This window comes from Dasypus novemcinctus, chromosome 20, assembly GCF_030445035.2.
Source record: "Dasypus novemcinctus isolate mDasNov1 chromosome 20, mDasNov1.1.hap2, whole genome shotgun sequence".
NCBI lineage: Eukaryota > Metazoa > Chordata > Mammalia > Cingulata > Dasypodidae > Dasypus > Dasypus novemcinctus.
In genome coordinates, this window is record NC_080692.1 from 25,830,330 (window position 1) to 25,854,330 (window position 24,001).

General features: G+C 41.8%; 1 non-coding gene and 1 pseudogene across 1 annotated transcript; one reads left to right on the top strand and one right to left on the bottom strand.

Moving 5' to 3' along the window:
- Positions 1 to 24,001, bottom strand: part of LOC105744224 (antigen WC1.1-like) — a 67,161-nt pseudogene that overhangs the window by 25,490 nt on the left and 17,670 nt on the right.
- LOC111764864 (U6 spliceosomal RNA) lies at positions 20,941 to 21,047 on the top strand. The gene has a single exon (XR_002797365.1). It is a non-coding gene; the product is annotated as a U6 spliceosomal RNA (small nuclear RNA).

Genomic DNA, 24,001 nt, shown 5'->3' on the forward strand with positions numbered 1-24,001 from the left:
GATTTGGCAACAGGAGATGGAAGTTAAACAACACATTCTTAGAAAAACAGTGGGTCAAGGAGGAAATCTCAAAAGAAATTAATAACTACCTTGAAACTAATGAAAATGATAACACAACATACCCAAACTTATGGGATGCAGCAAAAGCAGTACTGAGAGGGAAATTTATAGCCATAAATTCATACATCAAAAAAAAAAAGAAAGAAAGAAAGAGCTAACATTGAATAACTAACTGCACACTTGGAGGAATTAGTAAAAAACCAACAAACTAACCCCAAAGGAAGAAGAAAGAAGGAAATAACAAAAATCAGATCAGAACTAAATGAAATAGAAAATAAGAAAGCAGTTGAAAAAATAAACAAAACCAAGAGCTGGTTCTTTGAGAAGATCAATAAAAATGACAAACCCTTAGCTAGAATAACAAGGAGAAAAAGAGAGAAGATGCAAATACACAAAATAAGAAATGAGAAAGGAGATGGCACCACTGACCCCACTGGAATGAAGACTATCATAAGAGGATAATCTGAAAAACTTATTCCAACAAGAAGGACAATTTAGAGAAATGGACAAATTCCTAGAAACACATAAGCAGCCTACATTGACAAAAGAAGAAATTGACAATCTCAACAAACCAATCACAAGTAAGAAGAGCCCTGGGCCAAATGGCTTCACAGGTGAATTCTACCAAACATTATGGAAAAAACTAACATCAATCTTGCTTAAACTCTTCCAAAAAATCAAAACAGAAAGAACATTGCTTAACACATTCTATGATGCCAATATTACTCTAGTACCAAAGCCAAACAAAGACACCACAAGAAAGGAAAATTACAGACCAATCTGTCTAATGAACCTAGATGTAAATATCCTCAACAAAATACTTGTTAATTGTCTTCAACAACACATTAAACAAATTATCATGACCAAGTGGGATTCATTCCTAGTATGCAAGGATGGTTCAACATAAGAAAATCAATAATGTAATATGCCATATAAACAGATTGAAGGAAAAAAATCACATGATCATATCTATAGATGCAGAAAAAGCATTTGTCAAAATACAGCACCCTTTCTTGATAAAAACACTGCAAAAACTGGAATAGAAGGAACCTTTATGAACATGATAAGGAGTATATATGAAAAATCCATAGCTAACATCATTTACAATGGTAAAATCCTAAAATCTTTCCCTCTAAGATCAGAACCAAGACAAGGATGCCCACTACCACCCCTTCTATTTAACATAGTCTTAGAATTACTTGCTTGAGCACTGAGGCAAGACTCAGACATAAAAGACATCCAAATTGGAAAGGAAGAAGTCAATATTTCACTATTTGCGTGATATGATCCTATATATAGAAAACCCTGAGAAGTCTACCAGAGAGCTTCTAGAACTTATAAATGAGTTCAGTAAAGTCACAAGTTATAAGATCAATGCACAAAAATCAGTAGCATTTTTGTACACCAATGATGAGCAATCTGAGAAGGTAATCAAGAAACAAATACCATTTACAATAGTAAATTAAAAAATCAAACACCTAGGAATAAATTTAACTAAAGATGTAAAAGACTTTTAAACACAGAAAGCTACACAACACTGTTCAAGGAAATCAAAGAAGACCTATATAAATGGAAGAATATTCCTTGCTCATGGATAGGAAGACTAAATATTATTAAGATGCCTTTCCTACCAAAACTGATCTACAAATTCAATGCAATCCCAATAGAAACCAACACAGCATTCTTTAATGAACTAGAAAATCTAACTATGAAATTTATTTGGAAAGGAAGAAGGCCCCGAATAGCCAAAGACATTTTGAAAAAGAAAAACGAAATTGAAGGAGTCACACTACCTGACTTCAAAACATACTACAAAGCTACTGTAGTGAAAATGGCATTGTATTGGCACAAGGATAGGCATACTGGCCAATGGAATGAACTGAGAGTTCTGTTATAGATCTTCTTATATACAGTCATCTGATATTTGACAAGGCCACCAAGCCCACTCAACTGGGAGAGAATGGCCTCTTCAACAAATAGTGTCTAGAGAATTGGATATCCATAAGCAAAAGAAGGAAAGAGGATTACCATCTCACACCTTATACAAAAATCAACTCAAAATGGATCAAAGATCTAAATGTAAGATCCAAGACCACAAAGATCTTGGAAAGCAATGAAGGGAAGAATCTACAGAACCTTGTAATAGGAAATGTCTTCATGATCTTCACACCCAAAACACGAGCAGAAAAAGAACAAATAGATAAATGGACTTCCTCAAAATTAAAGCTTTTGCACCTCAAAGGAGTTTGTCATGAAAGTGAATAGAGAGCTTACACAATGGGAGAAAATATTTGGTAAACATATATCTGATAGGAGACTTATATCCTGCATGTATAAAGAACTCCTATATCTTGAAAATAAAAAGACAAACAACCCATTTAAAAAATGGGAAAATGATCTGAACAGACACTTCTCCAAAGAAGATATATAAAAGCTAAAAAGCACATGAAAAAAATGCTCAAAATCACTAGCTATTAGGGAAATGCAAATCAAAACAGCAATGAAATACCATCTTACTCCCATAAGACTGACAGCTATCAAAAAATCAGAAGACTACAAGTGCTGAAGAGGTTGTGGAGGAATGGGAACACTCAGCTTCTGCTGGTGGGAATGCAGAAGGATCCAGCCATTCTGGAGGACAGTTTGGCAGTTTCTCAAAAAACTGGCTATAGATTTGCCCTATGACCCAGCAATCCCACTGGGATCAGTCCAGTAGAACTGAAAACATGGACACAAACCGATATATGCACACCAGTGTTCATAGCAGCACTATTCACTATTGCCAAAAGTTGGAATCAACCCAAATGTCCATTAGAGTGGATAAATAAAATGTGGTATATACATACAATGGAATACTTCTCAGCTATAAGAATGAATACAGTACATACACGTGTGATAACATGGATGAATCTTGAGAACCTTACGTTGAGTGAAGCAACCCAGGCATTGAAGGACAAATACTACATGACCTCTTTGATATCAAATAAGTAAGAGAGCTGGAGGCTGTATGATAGGCTTAAAGGAAGCTGGGGGGTAGAGGAAAGTTGCAAGCTGACACCTACATGGGTGAAATCTATGATAAGCTGGAAATTATTATGTGTACAGGGAAGGGATAAAATGAGGGCATAGGGATACCTTTGGGTGGGGCTGTGTAGGGAGCATAGGCCATGTTGTGGGCCTGGGTGCCATCATAAAGTGCTGAGTCATGATGAGTCAGGAGTGCTGAGTCATGGTGAGTCAGGAGTGCTGAGTCATGGTGAGTCAGGAATGCTGAGTCATGGGGCAAGGCCAAGGCGCATGCGCCTCCCCTAAATTACCATATCGCTATATATTCCCCCTCCCCCTCCTCTTCCCCGAACCGTCTGCAGATTGCGCATAAGCCCACATGCACTGGCACTCCCAAAAATGTCTCCTGTTTCTTCCGACCGGTGTTCGTGTGAGTTCGTAGTGCAGTCCTCTTCACCACAGCTGGTTTGCGGCCCCAGCGGCGGTTCCTGGAGTGAGGCAAGAGAAGTCGCCCTGACAACCCGTATCTCACACCGGCAGTGTGAGGAGGGCCCTCTCCCCCGGCAGAACCGGTCCACGAGCTGCAGCAGATTGGCCGCCTTCAGGGTTGAATGGGATTGAGGGGGGCTAGAGATGGGAGGAAGGGTCAGATGGCCCAAGAAATTGGGGGGAGGGGGAGGGGAACATTTGAACATAGGAGATTGTTGGGTATGTGATTGAAATTACAATGTAGACAAAACTCTTTAGAAAATATAATAAGGAAGGTTACCTGTTTAAGATGCTTAAGGGGGGGCATCTGACACAGGGCAAACTTCTAGGGAGTGTGTGAGTGTTCATTTTGTCATAGTGTGTTATATCATTGGGTGGAGTCCAATACAATGAGAGTGAAGGTATACCCACATCCTGGGGGGAGTGGGGTGGCTGGTGTTCTGAAATAGAAGGAATTGTATCTCTTGAGAGAATTGGTGGCTCCCAGTGGGTTAGGGCAGTTGAGTATGTCAGGCCCTCAACATTGCTGGAAGCATCTCTGAATATGGTCTTTCAGGTAATGAAGACTGATTGTCACTGTGGGCCCTGAGGGGAAGGGGAAAGAGATATTGAATAGATGGAAGGATAACTGGGTTGCAATGGAAGTGTTCCACAAGATCATGCAATGATGGATATAGGACATATTCAATTATACCAAAAATGTATAAAAGTCTATAGGCTAAAGTGTAAAACATAATGTAAAATATAAGATAACTAAAAATGTAGAAAATTGTATAGTCTAAAGTATAAACCATAATGTAAACCAAATGGAACCATGTTTGAAAACCATTGTTTCAATATCTGTACATCAGCTGCAGCAAATGTAACTTGAACATGTGAAAAGATCATTGTTGGGGAAGGGACAAAGGGTTTGATGTTGGATATGTAGGAATAATGTATATTCAAATGTGAATTACTGTGATCTAAAATTTTTGTGAAGACAAAATAAGTAGAAAAAAAAGGATGTAGACATCGAGGAATAAATGAAAGAAATTGCCTTGCCACTGTTCATACAGAGCAACACCTATAGCAGTGATGAAAGGCAAAATGTAAAAAATAAAGCTTTTTCATTTTTTCATTTTTTGATACCCCAATTTATTTTTAGTTTATGTAATTTTTCTAAATTAGTATGTATTCTATATCCAACCTTTAAACCCATCACTATATTCCAATTTACTATTAATGGAACCTGGCAATATATTAGGCTTCATTTTTTAAAAATTTTGGACCACAGAGAGTATGGCAGGGAGGAACACTGGAATGGGGTGTTATTGATAGGGGGCACATGGTTAGGAGGGAGTTCTCTAGGGCATGTATACAGGGTACATAAAAATGTTTGGATATTTTCATAGTGGTTTCAGTTAAAAATGACTACTGAGGGAGTGCTGAGTTCATAGCCAGGGGAGCTCTATCACATTCCCCAATGGAACAGCAACAATCCCCCAAGTGCAATGGCAAAGACCAATAAAGATGGATGGTCCAACAATGAGTCCTTGATACTAATGGCTATGATTATGAGCCTGTGCATCTGAAATATGAACTGGGCCTAGAGCTGCAGGGTGCCTAAGAGTTACCTCCTGAAAGCCTCCATGTTGCTCAAATGTGGTCACTCTCTAAGCCAAACTCAGCATGTAAATGCATTACCTTCCCCCCACATGGGACATGACTCCCAGGGATAAGCCTCCCTGGTGCTGAGGGATTACTACCAAGCACCAACTGATGATGTAACTAGAAATAGACCTTGAATAAAAGGGTCAACTCAGACCAGCAGAATATCTCAGCCTATATATAATATCAGGTGTTAAAACAGCTTTATGACTTTGGATAAATGGGGGAAATGGAAAGGACAAATGAGTTTATATGGTTATGTGTCTCCAAAAAAGAGTTGGGAGGTCATCAGAGGGATAATGCTTACACATGCCTCAGCAGGGTCCCAGAGACAGTCAAAGTAGATAGAAGTCCAGGTACTGGTTCTCCTGAGGGCTACAGAGACCCACAGGTTCTGTGGTCATGGCAGTTGACTCTAGAGTTCAGTGTCATGTCAGTTGGCCCTACTTTGGAGATTGTGTTCCTGAGTGTGATTGAGTTGGACTGAGATATGACCTTTCTACATATGCCTCTTCTATTACTTTTACTGGATCTGTATTTGGCGCTGGGGTTGATGTATACCCAGGAGACCTGAGTCTCTGGACTGTCCATGTGACAGCCAGGCCCTAAGCCTCAGCAGACTTGCAACCCCTACCATTTGGTTTATTGGACTTACCCTGTCCAGCTAACAGGGAACCAAGATTGCCTACAACTGCAAGCAGGAGAATTATATCCATCATCCATGTGGAATCTAATCCCCCTCTTGATATAGAGGGGGAATGGTCATAATCATGCCAGGATCCACAGGCTGGAGGAATAGAGTATGAATTAAAATGGACTTACTGGTATTCTACTATGTAACTATTGTGATTAATAATGGAAATTGTAGTATTGATGTGGAGAAAGTGGCCACAGTAGCTGCTGAGGGTAGAGAGAGGGAAGAAGAGACATGATGTAGGGACATTTTCAGGACTTGGAATTGTCCTGGGTAGTATTGCAGAGACAGATGCTGGATATCGTATGTCCTGCCATGGCCCACAGGGTGGACTGGGGGAAAGTGTTAACTACGATGTAAACCACTATCCATGTGGTACAGCAGTGCTCCAAAATGTATTCACCAAATGCAATGAATGTGCCATGATGATGAAAGAGGTTGTTAATGTGGAGGAGTGGGGTGAGGGGAGTGGGGAGTATATGGGGACATCATATTTTTTGAATTAAAAAAAATAAGATAAAAAAATCACCATTTTAAAGAGGGGAGCAGGTGTAGCTCAGTGGTTGAATGCCTGCTTCCCATGTATGAGGTCCCGGGTTCAATCCCTAGTGCCTCTTAAAGAAAAAATCACAGTCTGAAGAGAAAAGCAAGCATTAGAACAAGATTCAGATGTGGCAGAGATTTGGGGATAATCAGGCTGGGAATTTAAAATAACTATGATCAATATGCTAATGACCACTGCTAACGTGGAAAACATAAGAACAGATGGATAATGCAAGCTATATTAGTCAGCCAAAGTGGTGCTGATGCAAAATACCAGAAATTGGTTGGTTTTTATAAAAGGTATTTATTTGGGGGAGAAGCTTACAGATACCTAATACAGGCCATAAAGCATAAGTTACTTCCCTCACCAAAGTCTATTTCCACATGTTGGAGCAAGATGGCTGCCGACATCTCTGAAGGTTCAGTTTTCTGGGTTTCTCTGGGCTCAGATCCTCTGTTTCCTCCACAGCGTCAGCTGTAGACTATCAGGTGAACGGTTCTGTCTCCTTCCCCAGGGATCCAGCTTAAGACTTAAGCATCAAACTCCAAAATCAAAACTCCCACATCAAAACCCCCCAACTCTGTTCTTTGCCATGGCTTTTATCTGTGAGTCCCCACCCACCAAGGGGTGCCCTAATCATAACTCAATCATGCCCAGGTACAGATCAGATTACAAACATAATCCAGTATCTATTTTTGGAATTCATAACCATATTAAACTGCTACACAAGTTGAGATGGAAACCTGAGAAAGGATCAAAAGGAAATGCCCAGATAACAAAAACATTGTAACAGAATGAGAAAGGAAGAATGGCTTTTTTTTTTTTTTTTTTTTTTGAGGTACTGGGTGCTGGTGATTGAACATAGGACCTTGTATGTGGAAAGCTGGCACTCAACCACAGAACCACATTGGCTCCCCTGAGTTGGCTTTTTCAATTGTTTTGCTTCTTGTTTATTTTCTTAGGAGGCTCTAGGAACTGAACCCAGGACCTCTCATGTGGGAAGCAGGTGCTCAACTGCTTGAGCCATATCTGCTCTCCAAGAATGACTTTGAAGGGTTCATCCATAGACTGGTCATGGTCAACAATATGGCAAAAACAGAAGAATAAAATGAGTTGAAATATGGAGAAAGTGACCAACTCTGTCCTAGTTAGCATCAAAGTTTATCAGAAAATAGGAGTGGATAGAATCCAGAGACCTAATGGGAATACCACCAAACAAAAGAGAAAGGACACATCCCTGTTGTAGGCAGCACATCTCAGCCTAGCAAAATGGCTCGGCTTGTACCGAAATGGCCTCTGGCGCTGGATAGCTCCTTCCCGCGCTACCTTCCTGCGCACGCCAACCTGAAAGCTGCTTCTCTCCCTAGCAACAAGAGCGAGCAATCTATACATTCTGTCCCCTATGCCCAGCCAATCAGTGCATGCCAAACTCCCCACAACCCCCACCCTAGCCCTTATAAGCTGTTGCACTTCCCTAATAAATCGGACCTGCGCCACGAGCCTGCGTCTCCAGAGCGGTTACTCTGTGTTCTGTGCTCTGTTCATCACTTACCTTGAGAGGCCTCCCCCCACAGGGGCGCGCGTGTTGCAGGGGGCCCTTCGCCACCCCAGAGCGAAGGGAGATCAGCAGAGAAACAATCCCCCTTTGTTAAGGGGCAAAGATAAGAATTCAGGTACAGAGCTGTGGTTGGGTAGAAACAGTGCAGTAAAGATGAGGGAGTTCTAAAGCACCTTCAGTTGAACGAGTAGTGGGGCAAGATATTGGTAATCTGAGGCAAAAAAGAGGAGGTATGATATATCAGTTTTGGAGAATAGGAGAGCAAATATAATAGAGAAAGTCAAGTGGAAGTGTGAAAGATGGTTGATTTCCCTTTGGGGATTTACACATCATCTAAAGTGAGACCTGTAAGTTCTGTGTACTTTTCTCCTGCCCAGTCCAACTTCTTGGGCTCAAGGAGGGATGTGCAGATAGTAGAGCTTTACAATGGTTGAGATTTAGCATGATGAATTTCACAGAGGAAAAGTATAGTAAAGGAGTTGAAGGTGGTGGTAAGAGACTGTATGTATTGATAGGTCATAAAACCTAAACAGGTAAACAAGGAAGTACAGACATAAGGAGGGTGAAGAGGATGAAAAAATTTGCAGATACTTTGGAGATTGAGTGTCATTATGAGGAAGAACTATCTAAGATAGCCACATATTTGTACAATGAGTCTTTATCAGTAAGTTGAAACCTTCAGCATGATTATAAATATCTTCTCTCTACTCTATCCTAACGACTATAAAAGGGCCTTGCAGAGTTGGTACTCACAAAACACTTATAGGCTGACCACCTGACAAAAGGATTAGGGATTGAAAAGAGCAATGCTTTGTGAATGGGCTTGTGGAATTGGATTTCCAGTTCTGGCACTTATTCACAAAGAGACTGAGCATTGAACCAAAGCTCTCTTCACATCAGTTTTTCAATGAAAATTGATCATCTCCATACCTATTTAATCAGTCTTCTGTGAATACTAAATATTATTCTGAGTGTAAAAAGCCTAGCATATTCCTAGTAAATGCTCATTAGAAATTAGGGCTGTCTCTTATCATCCTTATTTGAGTAATAAGGTCCAGTGAACACGATTTAGTTTCTATTGCAGTACAACCACAAGATGTCTTCTCTTCAACCCCTCAGGGGTTTATATGTACTATTGGACCTTAATATCCTTTTCTAGTTTTTAAGAAAATTTTTGATCTTGGGCTAAAAGATTTGGATAGATGCACTTTCTAGGCTCAATATGAAATTTAAACCATACAACTAAAACATAAATTTGCATTAAAAACACAGAAAGGTGGCACACACCTCTCAGGTTCGGATGAAAGAGTCACTTGCACAACTGATGTGAGCTGCTTGAGCATGTGCTGGGGTCCCAGGCATCAGAAGCACACTGCCAGAGCGTGGTGTCACTTTTCCGACACTGGATTCCATGCACCCAGTGGGTCTGAGAAGCCACCCTGATGCCAGCAGAAATATTGAGATTCCCTGTGCCCCCCAGTCCAGCTGTCTGCAGATCATGGCCAGTGTGGTGGGCTCCATTGGGCTTCTGCAGAAATTGTAGAAGACCTCCAGCCACCCAGCGCAGTCGTGGTCCTCACTCACCAGCCTGAGGGCCAGGAACTCTGCAAATGAAGACAGAGAGGATGAGGAAAGGGCTCATAAAACCCTTTGTGATTCCTTTTCTTAATCAGTGCATTGTTCCCTCTGCCGTGTTATGTTGTGTGTCTCTTCACAGAGACTGGGGCTGAAGGGAGGCGCAGTAGCGCTCCAGATACTGCCTCGACTTCCGGGAAGTGAACTACTGTATACGAGGTATGCAAGGGTATTTACAAGTCATCCCTCTCCTCCTTTTTTACTATAACTGAAGGGTGAGTCCTATTTTTATTTTGGAAAGGATACAAAGTCCTATCTTGTGAGGAGAAATCCCTGCAGGAAGAAACCCTTCACGGCTATTTGAGAAACAAGAACCTCGAGGGGAGCCTCTCGTGCTGTGGGTGATTCAGCTCATGCTTCCCGAAGGCCTAGACCCCACCCCTTTTGAAACTAGGCTGTCCCCCCTCCCCGGATGTTGGCAAGAAGGAGGGCAGACCTGAGCAGACCACCCCCGCGTCCTCCTTGTGTCTGCAGTCGTGCGGCCCCCAGCCCCGGGAAGGGCACTTCCACACGTGGGACTCCTTTCTTGTGCAGTTGAGGTGGTCCAGCCAGTTGGGCCCCGATCCCGCCCCGAAGTGAGCGGACGCGGTGGCCCTGATGGCCACGCCACAGCCCAGCTGTCTGCACACCACGTGGGCATCGCTCAGGTCCCAGCCGTCGTCACAGATGGTGCCCCAGGAGCCCTGGTGAAGGACCTCCACTCTGCCGGCACAGCGAGCGCCCCCGTCCGCCAGGCGGAGCTGTCTGCTCCCTGAGGGAGAGAGCCAGGTCAGTGGGGGCGTTTTTACAAAATGGGAAGGGCTTCCTAGTCCCTGGGACCCCTCACCTGAGCAATTGGCAGCTCTGACCTCTAAGACCACAGAGCAGGCGGGATCAGACATGGAGTCATTGCACCGGGGCTCCAGCTGGGTCTGATTTCCTACAGAAACATTGTGACCAGAGGTTAGTAGGTTAGTGAACAGGAAATTGAATTAAGCTAAATATAATCTAGTGTGAAGGCTCTGAGATAAAAGTTGTAATTTAGAGGTGATGCTATCATAACTTGGGAGGTAATCTCCTTTTGGGGTGTTCTGATTCTAACAACGACGAAGTTGCCTGTTTTAAGCACACCATTTTGTATTAGTCAGCCAAAAGGGTGCTGATACAGAGTTTACAGTTTCCAAACATAATCCAATATCAATTTTTGGAATTCATAACTATGTCAGACTGCCAAACCATTCAACTGAGAATGACTTTAGAAAAGTGAAATATAATAGTACTGGTTGGGAACACTGTGGAGCCACAGAGGGAGCAAGATGTTTTGGAGCCAAGCTCTCAGAAAGAGCTGAAGGCCAGAGGTGGGCACCTTCCCCCGGAGGCATTTGCATATTCAAAGACAATAGCGAGTACCTGAAAAGCTCAACAAAGGTTTTGCCAGACTCACAAGACTGTCAGGGCACCAGTTATAATCCAGGGTCTGCCCAGCATGAGGAGCTGCATTAAACAAACTTGTACTATAGAAGGAAGAGTGACCATTCTCATAAGGTTGGATGCCCAGCTTCTACTCATGTCATTTCCCTTTATAAGAGGTGATCTGCCCCTATATCTGGAGTCTGCAAGAAACAAAATGAATCCTTTCTGAAGGGTTTCTACAACTCTTTGTAATCGATGTCTATCAACAGTGAAATAAATACCCAGACAGAAGTGAATTGAACAAAAACCAAGAGGGAAAAGGACACAGTAGAAGGAAAGCCACAGGACATCCTGCTTTTGGAGTTCTCTGACCATGACTAAAATGGACAAGGAATTAAATGAGAAGATTGATATTTTGTCAAAGAATAATAATCACTTGGAAATTCTTGAATTGAAAAAGTCAATAATTAAAACTAAGAACTCTAAGGATGAGTGCAACAGCATGTTAGATCAGTACAAGATAGAAACATTTAATTGAAAAATCAAATGGAAATGCATAGAATAAAGCACAGAACATAAAAGAATGGAAAATAGATTAAGAGGCATAAATGATGTGGTAAAAAGTTCTAACATTCACATATACTAAGTCCTACCTACATAAAGTCATGATTGACAGAACTAAAAGTAGAAAATCCACTACTACAGTGGAATAGTTTTGTAAATATACTTCTTATTTTCTTAAAAGGAACTTAGGTTACATAAATGTTACTTAAAAAATATGGGGGATTCCCATGTGCTCCACTCCCTACCCCTCCCACCTTTTCCCCACATCAACAACATCCTTCATTAGTGTTGTACATTTGCCACAATTAATGAACACATCTTGGAGCATTGCCACTAAGCATGGATTATGGTTTACATTATAGGTTCACTCTCTCCTGCATATTTTTGTAAGTTATTACAAGATATACAATGGCCTGTCTCTGTCATTGCAATGTCATTCAGGACAATTCCCAAGTCCTGAAAATGCCTCTTCTTCTCCCAGTCCTTATGTTTCACCCATTTTCCTGTTCAAGACCTCATGCTAAAAACATAAAATAATCCTTTAGAATTTGTTTCACATTCTTAAATTTTAAAAGTATACAAATAAGATAAATATTTCTTTCTCAAGTCCTTCTACGATTTGCTTTTTTTATTCCTGTATATTTTTTCTATGACTCAGTGGCCTTGAATAGAACAAACACTCTCTCTACAGAGAATTTATTCTGTTCCACTTGTTAACCTATTAATATAAGGGAGATAAAAAGAGAGTTAATCACAAAGAGTAAATATCCACTGTTTCTTACACAGTTTAGTAATGAAGAAAAAAGGAAATGGAGGTCATGATCCATCTTAGAATACCTTCTTTTCCCCTTTTTAAAATTTATGTTTTTAGTAAAAAAAGATATATTGAATGCCTACTATCTACCAAGTAGTATTCTAGGAACTAGAAAGGGAATAGGACAAAGTCCTTGCTGTAATTGTGTGGTGTTATGGGGATTGCTTTGAAATAGATAAAATAAGTAAATAAATAAAAACAATTTTGAATACTTATAAGCTTTATGAAAATAAAATTACCGTGGTATGATAGAGTCTGTCAGCAGAGGTGAGGTAGCACTGATACTGACTTACAATGAGGGACACTGGGACTTACTGCTCTAGAAAATAGGGGGTGAGGTGGGGTGGTGAGATCATGCATCATCAGTCCTTCCTGGTGGACACTGGCCCTGGCCTCTTAGTCCACTCAGAGAAGGTGGCCTCCCAAACAGCTGCTCTCCCTCATCGTCAGGACACTACAACGATCTTACCTCTCCTCTCAACTCCCTAACTCAAGTTCCTTGGACCTCCACAAGCATATTTCCATAGAAACCTTGCAAACAATCTTAGACAGTGTTTGGGAGGGGGCACAGGTATGTTCCACTTGGAAAAGAAAGATCAACAGTATCTAAAGTCTGGCCACTCACTTTTGAAGAATCTCAAACCTCATTCCATCTCAGTCAATCAGGAACAGAATTATTTTGGGAGAGGAAGGATTCTTCACTTTGTGCAAGTGCCGAAACTCTTTAAACAATAACAAACCTCTTAAAACTTACTGTGGCAATGAATCCAAACTTTACAGTCCAGGATTCAGTTCTTGCATTCTGGAGAAGGAATGGGAACATTATGAAATATCAATTTATGTCTCAGATACTCACTTTTTAAAGGTGATATGAAGACTCTGGTTTCTCTATGCTCTTGAATTCTTCTTGTCCTTTGTGCTGAATAGAATCTTAGGGAGACTGTCCTTACACAGTCAGACTTGGTGAGCACTTGACATATCCCAGCTGCTGCAATCCTAGTAATTTTAAACTCAGTACTTATACTATGGCCCCTTAATCTAAGAGAAAAAGAACTGCAACACAATCTTGACCTTTTCTTAATGTATTTGATGTTGATAATGCTATGGGTATAGCAATTCTGAAAATAGCTTGTATGACTTGTAGGAATGAGCAAAATGTGTAAATATATTAACATTTCTGGGAGTTGGGATTATCATTATGGGAGAAGGAAACTCCAAATTTGGAAGAGGGAAAAGAAAGAAAAACCTTGTGTTATGGATTGGAATTTGAGGAGTCTGTATGAACAAATGATTTGATACAATCTATAGCATACTCTGTCTGCTGAAAAGGCATTAAAGCAATCTCATCCCTGGAGCAAAGAGTTCAGCCACGACCCAGATATTCATTTCTAAATTCCATTCACCATTGAGAGGAAGCAGGGCTCCTTGGTATAAGATGACATTGGAAATTATTCTGTTTGAAAGTAAATACGTACACAAAATGATGGGCGGGTCATACAACATCTAGTTTGATGATGATCCCAATGATCAGGTGGAATTATTTTCTTCTCTTCTGACTTATCTTTTCAGCTCTCTTCATGAGTCTGATCTGATTGCATTTCCCAAATTATCATGACTATTACCTTCTTATTTCTATTTCTCAGCACATCTTTATGTTTATCTCAGTCCTGGTTCACAAATGCTCTGTTTGTGTAATAATTTAATGTTTACCATAGATATCCACAGACTGTACGTGGGCTCTGATAATCTTTCCATACTGGGTCAGTAGGACATGTTGGAATCCGCCCCCCCCTCCTTCATTTATACCTGGAGTGCAAGATTGGTGCTGTTGCAGCAGAGGGAATACAGTCACCGCAGGCATTTCGTGTAATTTTTCATTTTATCTTCACTGCTTACAAATAGGCATCAACTCAGTGCTCTGCTCTTATTAACAGATGAGATGGCTAGGTGATAAAGAGTAATATTATACTTATCTTTTGTTTCCATCCAGAAATGTACGTAACCATTTTTTACTTCTCTTCTTTGTTTCTTCTACCATATACTGATTCCATAGCGGTGAATAGATTTTGCAATCTATTTTCATAATCTTTCTTATTCATAAAGGATTTAAGCTCTTTTTCTAAACTCTTGGGCACCCACAAATAATCATTCCTTGTATAGTCAATAAGAAATCAAAATCTATCCTTCATTTAGCAATCTCTCAGATTCTTTTAGTCTCTTTCCCTTTCTACCCTGGATCGTTATCATAATTTTCATAGCCTCTTTTTTTTTTTTTTTTGAGGTATCACTGGGAATTGAACCTGGATCCTTTGTATGTGGGAAGCTGGTACTTAATCACTGAGCCACACTGGTTTCCCTGAGAGTTGGTTCTTTCATTTGATTGCTTGTTGCTTTCTTTTGGGGAGGCACCAGAAACTGAACCCAGGAACTCCCATGTGGAAGCAGGTGCTCAACTGTTGAGCTACATTGGCTTTTTTTTCATATCCTCTTGTGAAAGTTGATGACATCTTGTCAGGGGTGGAAAAGGTTATGGTGTAAGAATTTTATCCAGCAGACCTTCACTTTATTTTCCTTGCTCTAGGTTGGATATTAATTTGGATTTCTAATTTCTTGGGTTTCTATATAAATATGGAAAATGAGTGTGGTTGTCTCTATACTTACCAATTGTCTCAGATTAATCTATATGATTCCGACTGGAAAGGGGATGACTGATGATATAGACTCATGAAGAGGTTGATGCAAAAAAATTCTTTTTACAGCAGGAGCATCTTATTATTTCTCAGAATTTCTATCAAATACGTTCTCTTTGCCATATTTATGCTGCTATTCTGCATATGATTCTGTTTTGATAATCAGGTATTATGTCTTTTTCAGTCTTATTGCCTCCTAAAGGGAATAGAATCTTTTCTGATCTAGATAATTTATTCTATGTAGTATAGTTAGGACAATTACGAAGGCATTAAAGCTCATATTTGGTACAGAGAGTTATCCTTTGGAGAGATCCAGGTAAACTTCTCTGTCTGGATACACAAAAAATGTGATGTGTGAAAAGACTGGTACTATCAATTAAGGAATTTATTCCAATAGTCTTTTGATGGTTTAGTGAAATTTGAGATTCACTCTGATGTGTGGAGCTTTAGCTGAGTGAATGTTGTTTCAGTCTATCTCCTATACTTGAAATGTGTGGTACTCAAGGACAGAATCAATTAGAGGGTGGAATATTCAACTGTGTATTTCATAAATTTGCTTCATAAGAGAAAGTTCTTAGTTAAGGGCCTGCTATTAGAGTTGTATGGTCTTAAAGAAAAGTATGTACTTCTCTGTACCTAAAGGAAGGCAAGAATGTAGCCTGTAGGAAGGTGTTAACACTGATCTTTCAGTTGAGATTTCACTTGGAGAAAGACGTATGTTTGAAGACTGAATATTTCAAGGTTAACAGCTGTGAATGTACTTTGATTTGTAAGAGAAGTGCATTGGTCTGGGGAACTCAGAATATTTATTAGGAATAATTTCCTTTCATTATAAGTACACATAAAAACTTTGCAGACATGAAAGAGACAAGATTTTCATTTATTTTGTAAAGATAACAGTAGATTCTCTGCAGACTTGTTTGCTCCAAAAATGGTGCTACATGGTGCTAAGTTCAACATCATCATACCCACGATCTTCCTCTTGCCCCAGGACCAATGAGGAACCTCTGCCTTCCACCCTAGGGTTGACAGTTTCTCTAGGAGACTGCAGAGAGGCATCTGAAACAGCAAGGAGAATCCTGATGACAGTGGTATAAAAAGATAAGAGTAGAGTCACCTTGGGGAAGCACAGACCCGTACAGAGCAACCACAAACAAACTTGTGGGACTCTGTGATTGTCTGAAACACTAGACCTACTGCATCCTGACTCAGCCGCCCTGTGTAAAGCCTTGATTTCTAAAGGAAGTCTGATTTCTTAAGGAATGGGACCACCTCCTTACATCCCTTAGCACCTCAATAACGGATCAAGCCTGAACTAAAGCATTTATGAAAACAGTCATGGGTTGTCTGTCAGATGCCAAAGGGGCTGTTCAATCAATTCCCACTGTCACCTGCTCCCCAGGGAACACGTGCTCACATCTAGGCCTGGTTATAGGGAATGAGGGTCTTCATCTGTCAAGTGAAACACTCAGAGAAAATTATCTCTTGGTTTCCTTCTACTGCTGTGGCTTTAACTCTTTAATCAAGGCCATTTCACATCCTGCACCAACAGTGGGCAAAGTCAACTTTAAATGTTTGGTTATGTGGTACTCAAAAAGGAACAAAATAACTCATAAATTCGATTAACCTTGTTTTTAAAAAACCTTTCCAGATCATCTCTCACAATCTGAAAGACTCCAAATGAATCAATGTGGAGGTTCTTTCAGGTTGTAAGAACACGTCTCAGTTTGGCATGTGAAAATGTGAACAAAAGCTCTGCATGTCCATATCCAGGGGATAGTGGGCATGGACATGAAGGATACAGTATATTCCTCCTCTCAGAGGACATGAAATAGTTGCAGGGATAAGGAAGGGCTGATCTCATCTAGATAGAAAAAGCTACCAAGATTCCGATAGTGCAGAAAAATAAAAGTATTGATGGGTCCAAATACACCTTCATTATGATAAAGTAGTGACACTGCTAGAGACAGCTGCCCACTCACCTGTCTGGGAATACCTGGCATCATCTCCATCCTCTGAGAAAGAATAATTTCCATTCATCCCAGGGGCAGGGGGAGTTTCAGGAACAGGTAATTCTTCAACATCATCATAACCATTTTCTGTGGCATCAACCTGTTGCCCAGGAGGCTCTGAAAGCAGACAAGGACTTAAGTGGAAAAGCAAATTATGGGGTGGAGTAGATGACACCCCAAACCCTTTATAATGTAGAGATTATTATAGTTGATAAATATATTCCAAGACTGTCCCAAGGCACATATTTGATCAATAGTCCCATAAAACATTTAAATCCTTAAAATATTCCAGTATTTCAAGGTTAATAATATTTTTCTAAAATGGCCTCTCACACTATAAAGCTTAAACAAAAGCTTTTGTGCTATGAGTTTCAGCTACTATTTTCAAAGTTTTGGTAACAGAGTCTGAAACATATAATGTATTCATATCTGTGACTGAGGGGGTGTGAATCTTTTCCAAGAGAACCCAGGTATTTGCTTATTTTCTGAGGCCATGAGAGACATGGAGTTGCTGGGAGGAAGCAGGCCTTAGTATCACCCAGAGCCAGGAGATTCCATCAATCTAATCACAGGACACCTTCTACTGCTCTGTTGACCTCAGGATCCACAGAGCCATGCTGTACTTGTCCCCACCTATGGGCAGTCCAACTCTGCTGCCTGAGAAAGATAGAAGGTGAGCATTCTCTTCTTAGTTCCTTTGCAAATAAGAGCTTCTCATGGTTGATAAGGCACCATGCACTCCATGTATTCAGGAGCTATACCAAAGTCAATTTTTCTCTTTCATTATACACATAAACCACAAAATGGTCCAAAATTTACACTATTTCAAAACCACTTTCCCCAATGTTCTTTCTCATGATGGAATTTTTGAGATTTTCAGTTTCAGATGTTATTTTTAAAATATGGCTTTTGAATTTATAACAGTACATTAGACATAAGTCTGTGACTGAGTAGAAGCATCCATGGAAACAGAGAACTGAGTCTAATCTTTCCCTTTTTGAGGTCACAGTAAGCAGACAGGAAAGAATGACTGTCAACTGGAGAGAAGAGATCCTTCCCATCCTAATTACAGATGGACATCCTTGTAGATGAGCTTCCTCCTCCTCATTGCCACCATTCATGTGATGACCCACTCCTATTACCTGGGGTAGATTCAGGGTTTCCATCCTCCTCGTTGTCCCCTGTGTAATATGGTAGCTTAGTCACTGAGTCACCAGACAGGTTTCCTGGTAGGGAGAAAGACACAGATAAACAGCATAGTATGAGGCTCAATGTCAAGGTTTAGAGGAAATCTTGAAGTTCCAGGATTATAGACAGGGGTTGGGTGATTGGTGGTGAGTGCTTGCAGAAGGTATCCAAACTCAGAGCCAGCTCACAGACAGAGGAGAGGGCATGGGACACACACCTGGGCTGCTCAGTAGGTCCTCCTTCTCTGCTTTTATGAGGTAATCAATCTCCTCATACAAGGCCTCATCGAGAGCATGTTCGTGATCATACAAGGCTAGAGAAAGCAGCACAAGTTCAGAGTCTACCCCAGAGACAATCCTCTTAGCAATAAACCAAATCTTCAGAACTCCCCAATGTTCACCTCCGGAGAAACCCCTATGGGATGCCAGGGCTCCTTTCTATAGCCTTGTTCCCTCTTGATCCAGAGCTAGGATTCCTAACCCTGTCTTGAGCTTAAACCTATACTCAATCTCCTCAGACAGTGTTCACATGGTATGGTGACTTGGAGCTATGTACCCCAGAAAAACATGTTCTTAAACTTAACCCATTCCTGTGAGTATGAACCCATTGTAAACAGGACCTTTTGATGAGATCACTTTAGTCAAGGTATGGTTCACCTGAATCATGATGGGTCTTAACTTATTACTTAAGTCCATTATAAAGAGAATGAATTTCAGACACAAGGAGACAAAGCCAGATGGAGCAGCCAAAAGCTCAATGTCAATGGAACACGGAAAAGAAAGGAGAAGCCTGGAGAAACTGCCAGGCACATTGCCAAGTATGAGAGAAGTCAAGAACCAAAGGTTTCTGGCAGCCAGCCCCAAAGGCCACAATCTTTTGGGAGAAAGCATCACCTTGATAATGTCTGATTTTAGAATTCTTCTAGCCTCATAATCTTGAGCCCATAAATTCTTGTTGTTTAAATCACTTATTTTATTTGGCAGCCAGGAAACTAAAAAATGCAGAAGCCATACTTTCTAAGAGCTTCTACACTCAACCCTGGATGAAGGACTTGAGTTTCTCAAATCTTGGAGTCTATTGAAGAGAAGGAGGAGACTTTCCAGATAGTGGAAGTGAAGACTTAAATGAGTGCACTTCTCAGCTTGTCACACCTGTCCCTGTGTCCCGCCGACATTCCTTCCGTGTTTCCCCGTGCGCCGTCCCCAGGGCCCACCTCTGCGCTCTGCTCTCCATCTGTGCAGCTGAGTTGCCAGGATGATGAGGACCAGAAAAAGCAGGGATCCCAGGATGAGGCAGAGGATCCAAGGCAGGGAGATGATGCCAGGGACGGGAGCTGAGCCTGGAGGATTGGGCCCTGTGGAGACCAAAGGGCCACGAGGTTTTAGGGCCCAGGAGAACCCCCTTCCCCTGCCACCTCCTGAGTCCTCAGGGCCTTGATGTTCCCAGTTCAGATACAGTGAGTCTGCAGGAGCCCCAAGCAGTGTCCGCCCCAGGTCCTGGCCTGATGAATCACTGACTCCTGGGTCTGGTCCTAGAGGTGTCAGTAACAGGAAGGCTGGTGAACTTTCATTGCTTCACAGCTGTCACACCTTAATGGGCGGTGATCACCTGGTCATCAGATCTTTCCTCTAATGACACCATTAAATGTGCCAGAGGCAGGTCCCTGGAAACCTGGATGTCTCTACCACAGGGCTCAGGGCAGAAGGGCCACTTACCTCTAGCGATGGGGGGTAACGTGGTCCTCTCCCCTGCAGAGAAGAGAAGGCAGTGGGACCACTGGACTGGGTGGGCCTGGGAAAGCGTACGGCCTAGGTACCACCCATACGTTGTAGTGTTGCCAGAGTCAGAGCAGACCCCACCTATCTGTGAACCAGAGTCCCGCAGCAGGGCGGCCCAGAAGGGCTTCTGGGCACACACTCATCCCTCCCTCCCCTTAGCAAGGGCCGGCCCCCACTCACCAGCGCACCTCACTCCAGCGTCCTCTTCGTGCTTGCAGTCGTTCTGCCCCCAGGGAGCAGCAGCACAGCCCCACAGGGAGGCCTCGCTGTCCCAGCACCGCACTTCGTCCAGCCAGATGCTCCCGTTGCCCTGGCCAAACGCGGCCTCCCGCAGGGCCTCCAGGGCGGAGCCACAGCCCAGCTGCCGACACACCACCTCGGCCTCCGCCAGGCTCCAGAAGTCGTCGCACACCGTGCCCCAAGAGCCATCGTGCCAAACCTCCACTCGGCCTGAGCACGCGGAGTCTCCTCCCCTGAGCCTGAGCTTTTCTTTGTCTAAAAGGCAGCAGCACCTCTAGTGACAGTCTCAGAGGGAGGGAGGGGGGGAGAGTGGAGGAGGGGAGGGAAGAGAGAGGAGGGGAGGGAGGAAGGAGAGGAGGGAGGGAGGGGTGCCCCAGAGCCAGCTGAGGAGGTGGGAGAAGCCAACGTACCTGTGCAGGGGGCCGCGGTGGGACAGCTCTTGCGTCTTGCTCCTGAAGAAACAGGCAAAGTGTAAGAGCTGGATTGCAGCAGCAGGGGTATGTCAAGTGCTCACCAAGTCTGACTGTGTAAAGACAGTCTCCCTAAGGTTGCATTCAGCACAAAGGGCAAGAAGAATTCAAGAGCATAGAGAAAACTGTGGCTTCACAGCACCTTTAAAAATTGATTGAGTGCTTGCTTTGGCAGTACATATACTAAAATTGGAACGATACAGAGAAGATTAGCATGGCCCCTGCGCAAGGATGACACGCAAATTCGTGAAGCGTTCCATATTTTTGACCTGGACTCAGATGTGATCTCTTTTCACAAGCCTTTCATGCTACTTTACTGGAATTGTAGTTGGTGCTGGGGTTTAAGATATATCTAGGGGATTTGAATCTCTGGACTGACAATATGATAGCCAGACCCTGAGCCTCAACAGACTTCAGCTCCTACACTCTGATTTATTGGACTTACCCCACTCAGCTAACATGGAGTTGAAGAATGTCAACCACCACACCATGGAGCCAAGAGTGCCTACAACTGAAAGCAGGAGGATTGCATCCAGCATCCATGTGGAATCTAAGCCCCCTCTTGACATAGATGTGGAATGCACACAACCAAGCCAAAGTCCACAGGAAGGAGGAATACAGTAAGGATCAGAGTGGACTTAATGATATTCTATTCATGAACTATTGTGGTTAATAATCGAGAAAATGTGGCATTGGTGTGGAAAAAGTGGCCATGGTGGCTGCTGGGTGCAGGGAATGGGAGGAAGAGATGAGATGTGGAGGCATTTTCAGGACTTGGAGTTGTCCTGAGTGGTGCTGCAGGGACAATTTCTGGACATTGTATGTCCTCCCATGGCCCACTGGATGGAACATGGGAGAGTGTGGGCTATGGAGTGGACCATAGGCCATGGGGTGCAGCGATGCCCAGAGATGTACTCACCAGATGCAATGGATATGTCATGATGATGGGTGAGAGTGTTACTGTGGGGGGAGTGGTGGGGTGGGGGCGGTGGGGGGAATGGGAACCTCATATTTTTTGAATGTAGTATTTTTAAAAAAATGAATAAATAAAATTTAAAAAAATTGATTGATACTTAAATTGGCATTTCATATATTTTTTCTTGACCTGTGACTTCCTCAGTTTATATACAGACAGAATTTTGGACCATACCCTTCTGGCTTCATTGCCAAAGTGGGATTTAGAAGCCGTTAGTCTCTAAAGAAATGGGAGAGGTGCACAAACATGAAGAATTCCTCAACTCTCAATGGTCCTGTGCTTCACTGACTGAAACCTCAAAATTAGGTCTGCGGCTCATTAAAGGAGAGTGGGTATACCTCAGATCCGCTGATCTTTGTGTTCCACAGTGATACACAATTGTGTCCCATCCCATGCAGTCAACACCTAGGTTGGCAAGGTCTTGGATGAGTAGGTGCTCTTGGGGACTCTAGGAATCCAGAACTTAAGTTGTGGGGCTTTGAGAATAGAGACAAGATCCCTGCAATATCCTGGGTATTGAGGGAGGGCAGCTGCTAGTGGAGCCATCCTCAGGGCTGGGTCTGCCTTGATGGATTGATGGTGATCTCACTAGCACCCCCAACTCTCCTAGAGCAGTAGTGCCAGTATCCCACCATTATAAATCAATACCAACTCGACCCTATCTTTGTCAATAGTCTTTCTCTCATTTTACCCTAATTTCATTTTCATAAATATTGTAACCATTTGAAATTTTTTAATAAAGATTTATGTTATTTATTTCTCTCCCCTTCTCCTCCCCCCACCTCGCCTTCTCCCCTCCCCTGCCTTCTCCCCTCCCCCCTGTTGTCGGCTCTCTGTGTCCATTCACTGTGTGCTCTTCTGTGTCTGCGTGCATTCTTGTTAGCAGCACTGGGAAATTGTGTCGCTTTTTTGTTGTGTCATCTTGCTGTGTCAGCTCTCCGTGTGTGCAGCACCATTCCTGGGTGGGCTGCACTTTTATTGCACGGGACGGCTCTCCTTGTGGGGTGCACTTCCTGCGTGGCAAGGCACTCTTTGCGTGTGGCAGCCCTGCACGTGGGCCAGCTCACCACACGAGTCAGGAGACCCTGGGTATAGAATCCTGGACCCTCCGTATGGTAGGCAGATACTCTTATCAGTTGAGCCACAACCGCTTCCTCCATTTGAAATTAATTACTGTAATTTACTTCTTGATTTTGAATCAACCTCCACCATTACCACACAGTTAGAGAAAGGACTCTGACTTATTCTCTCTAGTTCCCACAATACTACCTGGTTCATAGAAGACATTCAATGAATCTTTGTTTACTAAAAACATCAATAAAAGAAGAGGTTCTTCCAAGCTGAATTGTGGGCTCTATTTTGTTTTCTCCATTATTGAACTGTGAAAGGAATTTTGGATCTGTGTTTACTCTTTGTGAGTATCCAAATCTTTCAACTCCCCTATAAGTTAACAAGTGAAATGGAATAAATTGGAAGTAGAGAAAGGATATTTTTTTCTATTAAGCGCCACTGAGCCATAGAAAAATTATTCTGAAATACAAAGAGAAAATTGTAGATGGGGTTGAGAGAAAAATGTACCATATTTTATAATTTAAAAATGAATGTGAAACAAATGTTAAAAGGTGCTTTTGTGATTTTAGCATGGTGTTTTAAATAGAAAAATGGGTGAAATATAAGAAGAAGAGGGGGTAATGTTAATAGGAGGATTTTCAAGTGGTTAGAAACCCATGGCATCAGTAAAAGAGAGATATGTAGAAAAGGATACTTAGAAATTGAATTGAGAAATTGATTATGCATACAGATAATTATACAAAGTAGTCAAAATAAGAGATAATTATACTGAAAAAACACATGAAAGTAAAAAAGATAAAAAAAGAAATTGATTCATAGAAAAACCAAGAATGTGTGAAATAATAAGAACATATCTTATTTCACAGAAAAATATAATTAAGGTATATTCATTATTAGAAAATAATATAATTTATATATTCTTTCTATATTATCCTTATGTAACCATGTGCCTCTTTAAGAATTCCCATTTGGAAAATTTCTGAAATTTAATCTCCCAACTTCTGCTGGATGGTTCTCACTTGAGAAACCATGATAACTCTGACACTGGAGGCAGCTTGCTTTTTTTGAAGAACAGTTCTTCTTATCACTAGTTCTAGCATGAAACGTCTCATGAAGTTGGTTTCACAAAAGAAAAATAAGAAAGAAACAGGATGTCAAAAAGAAGAGAACATA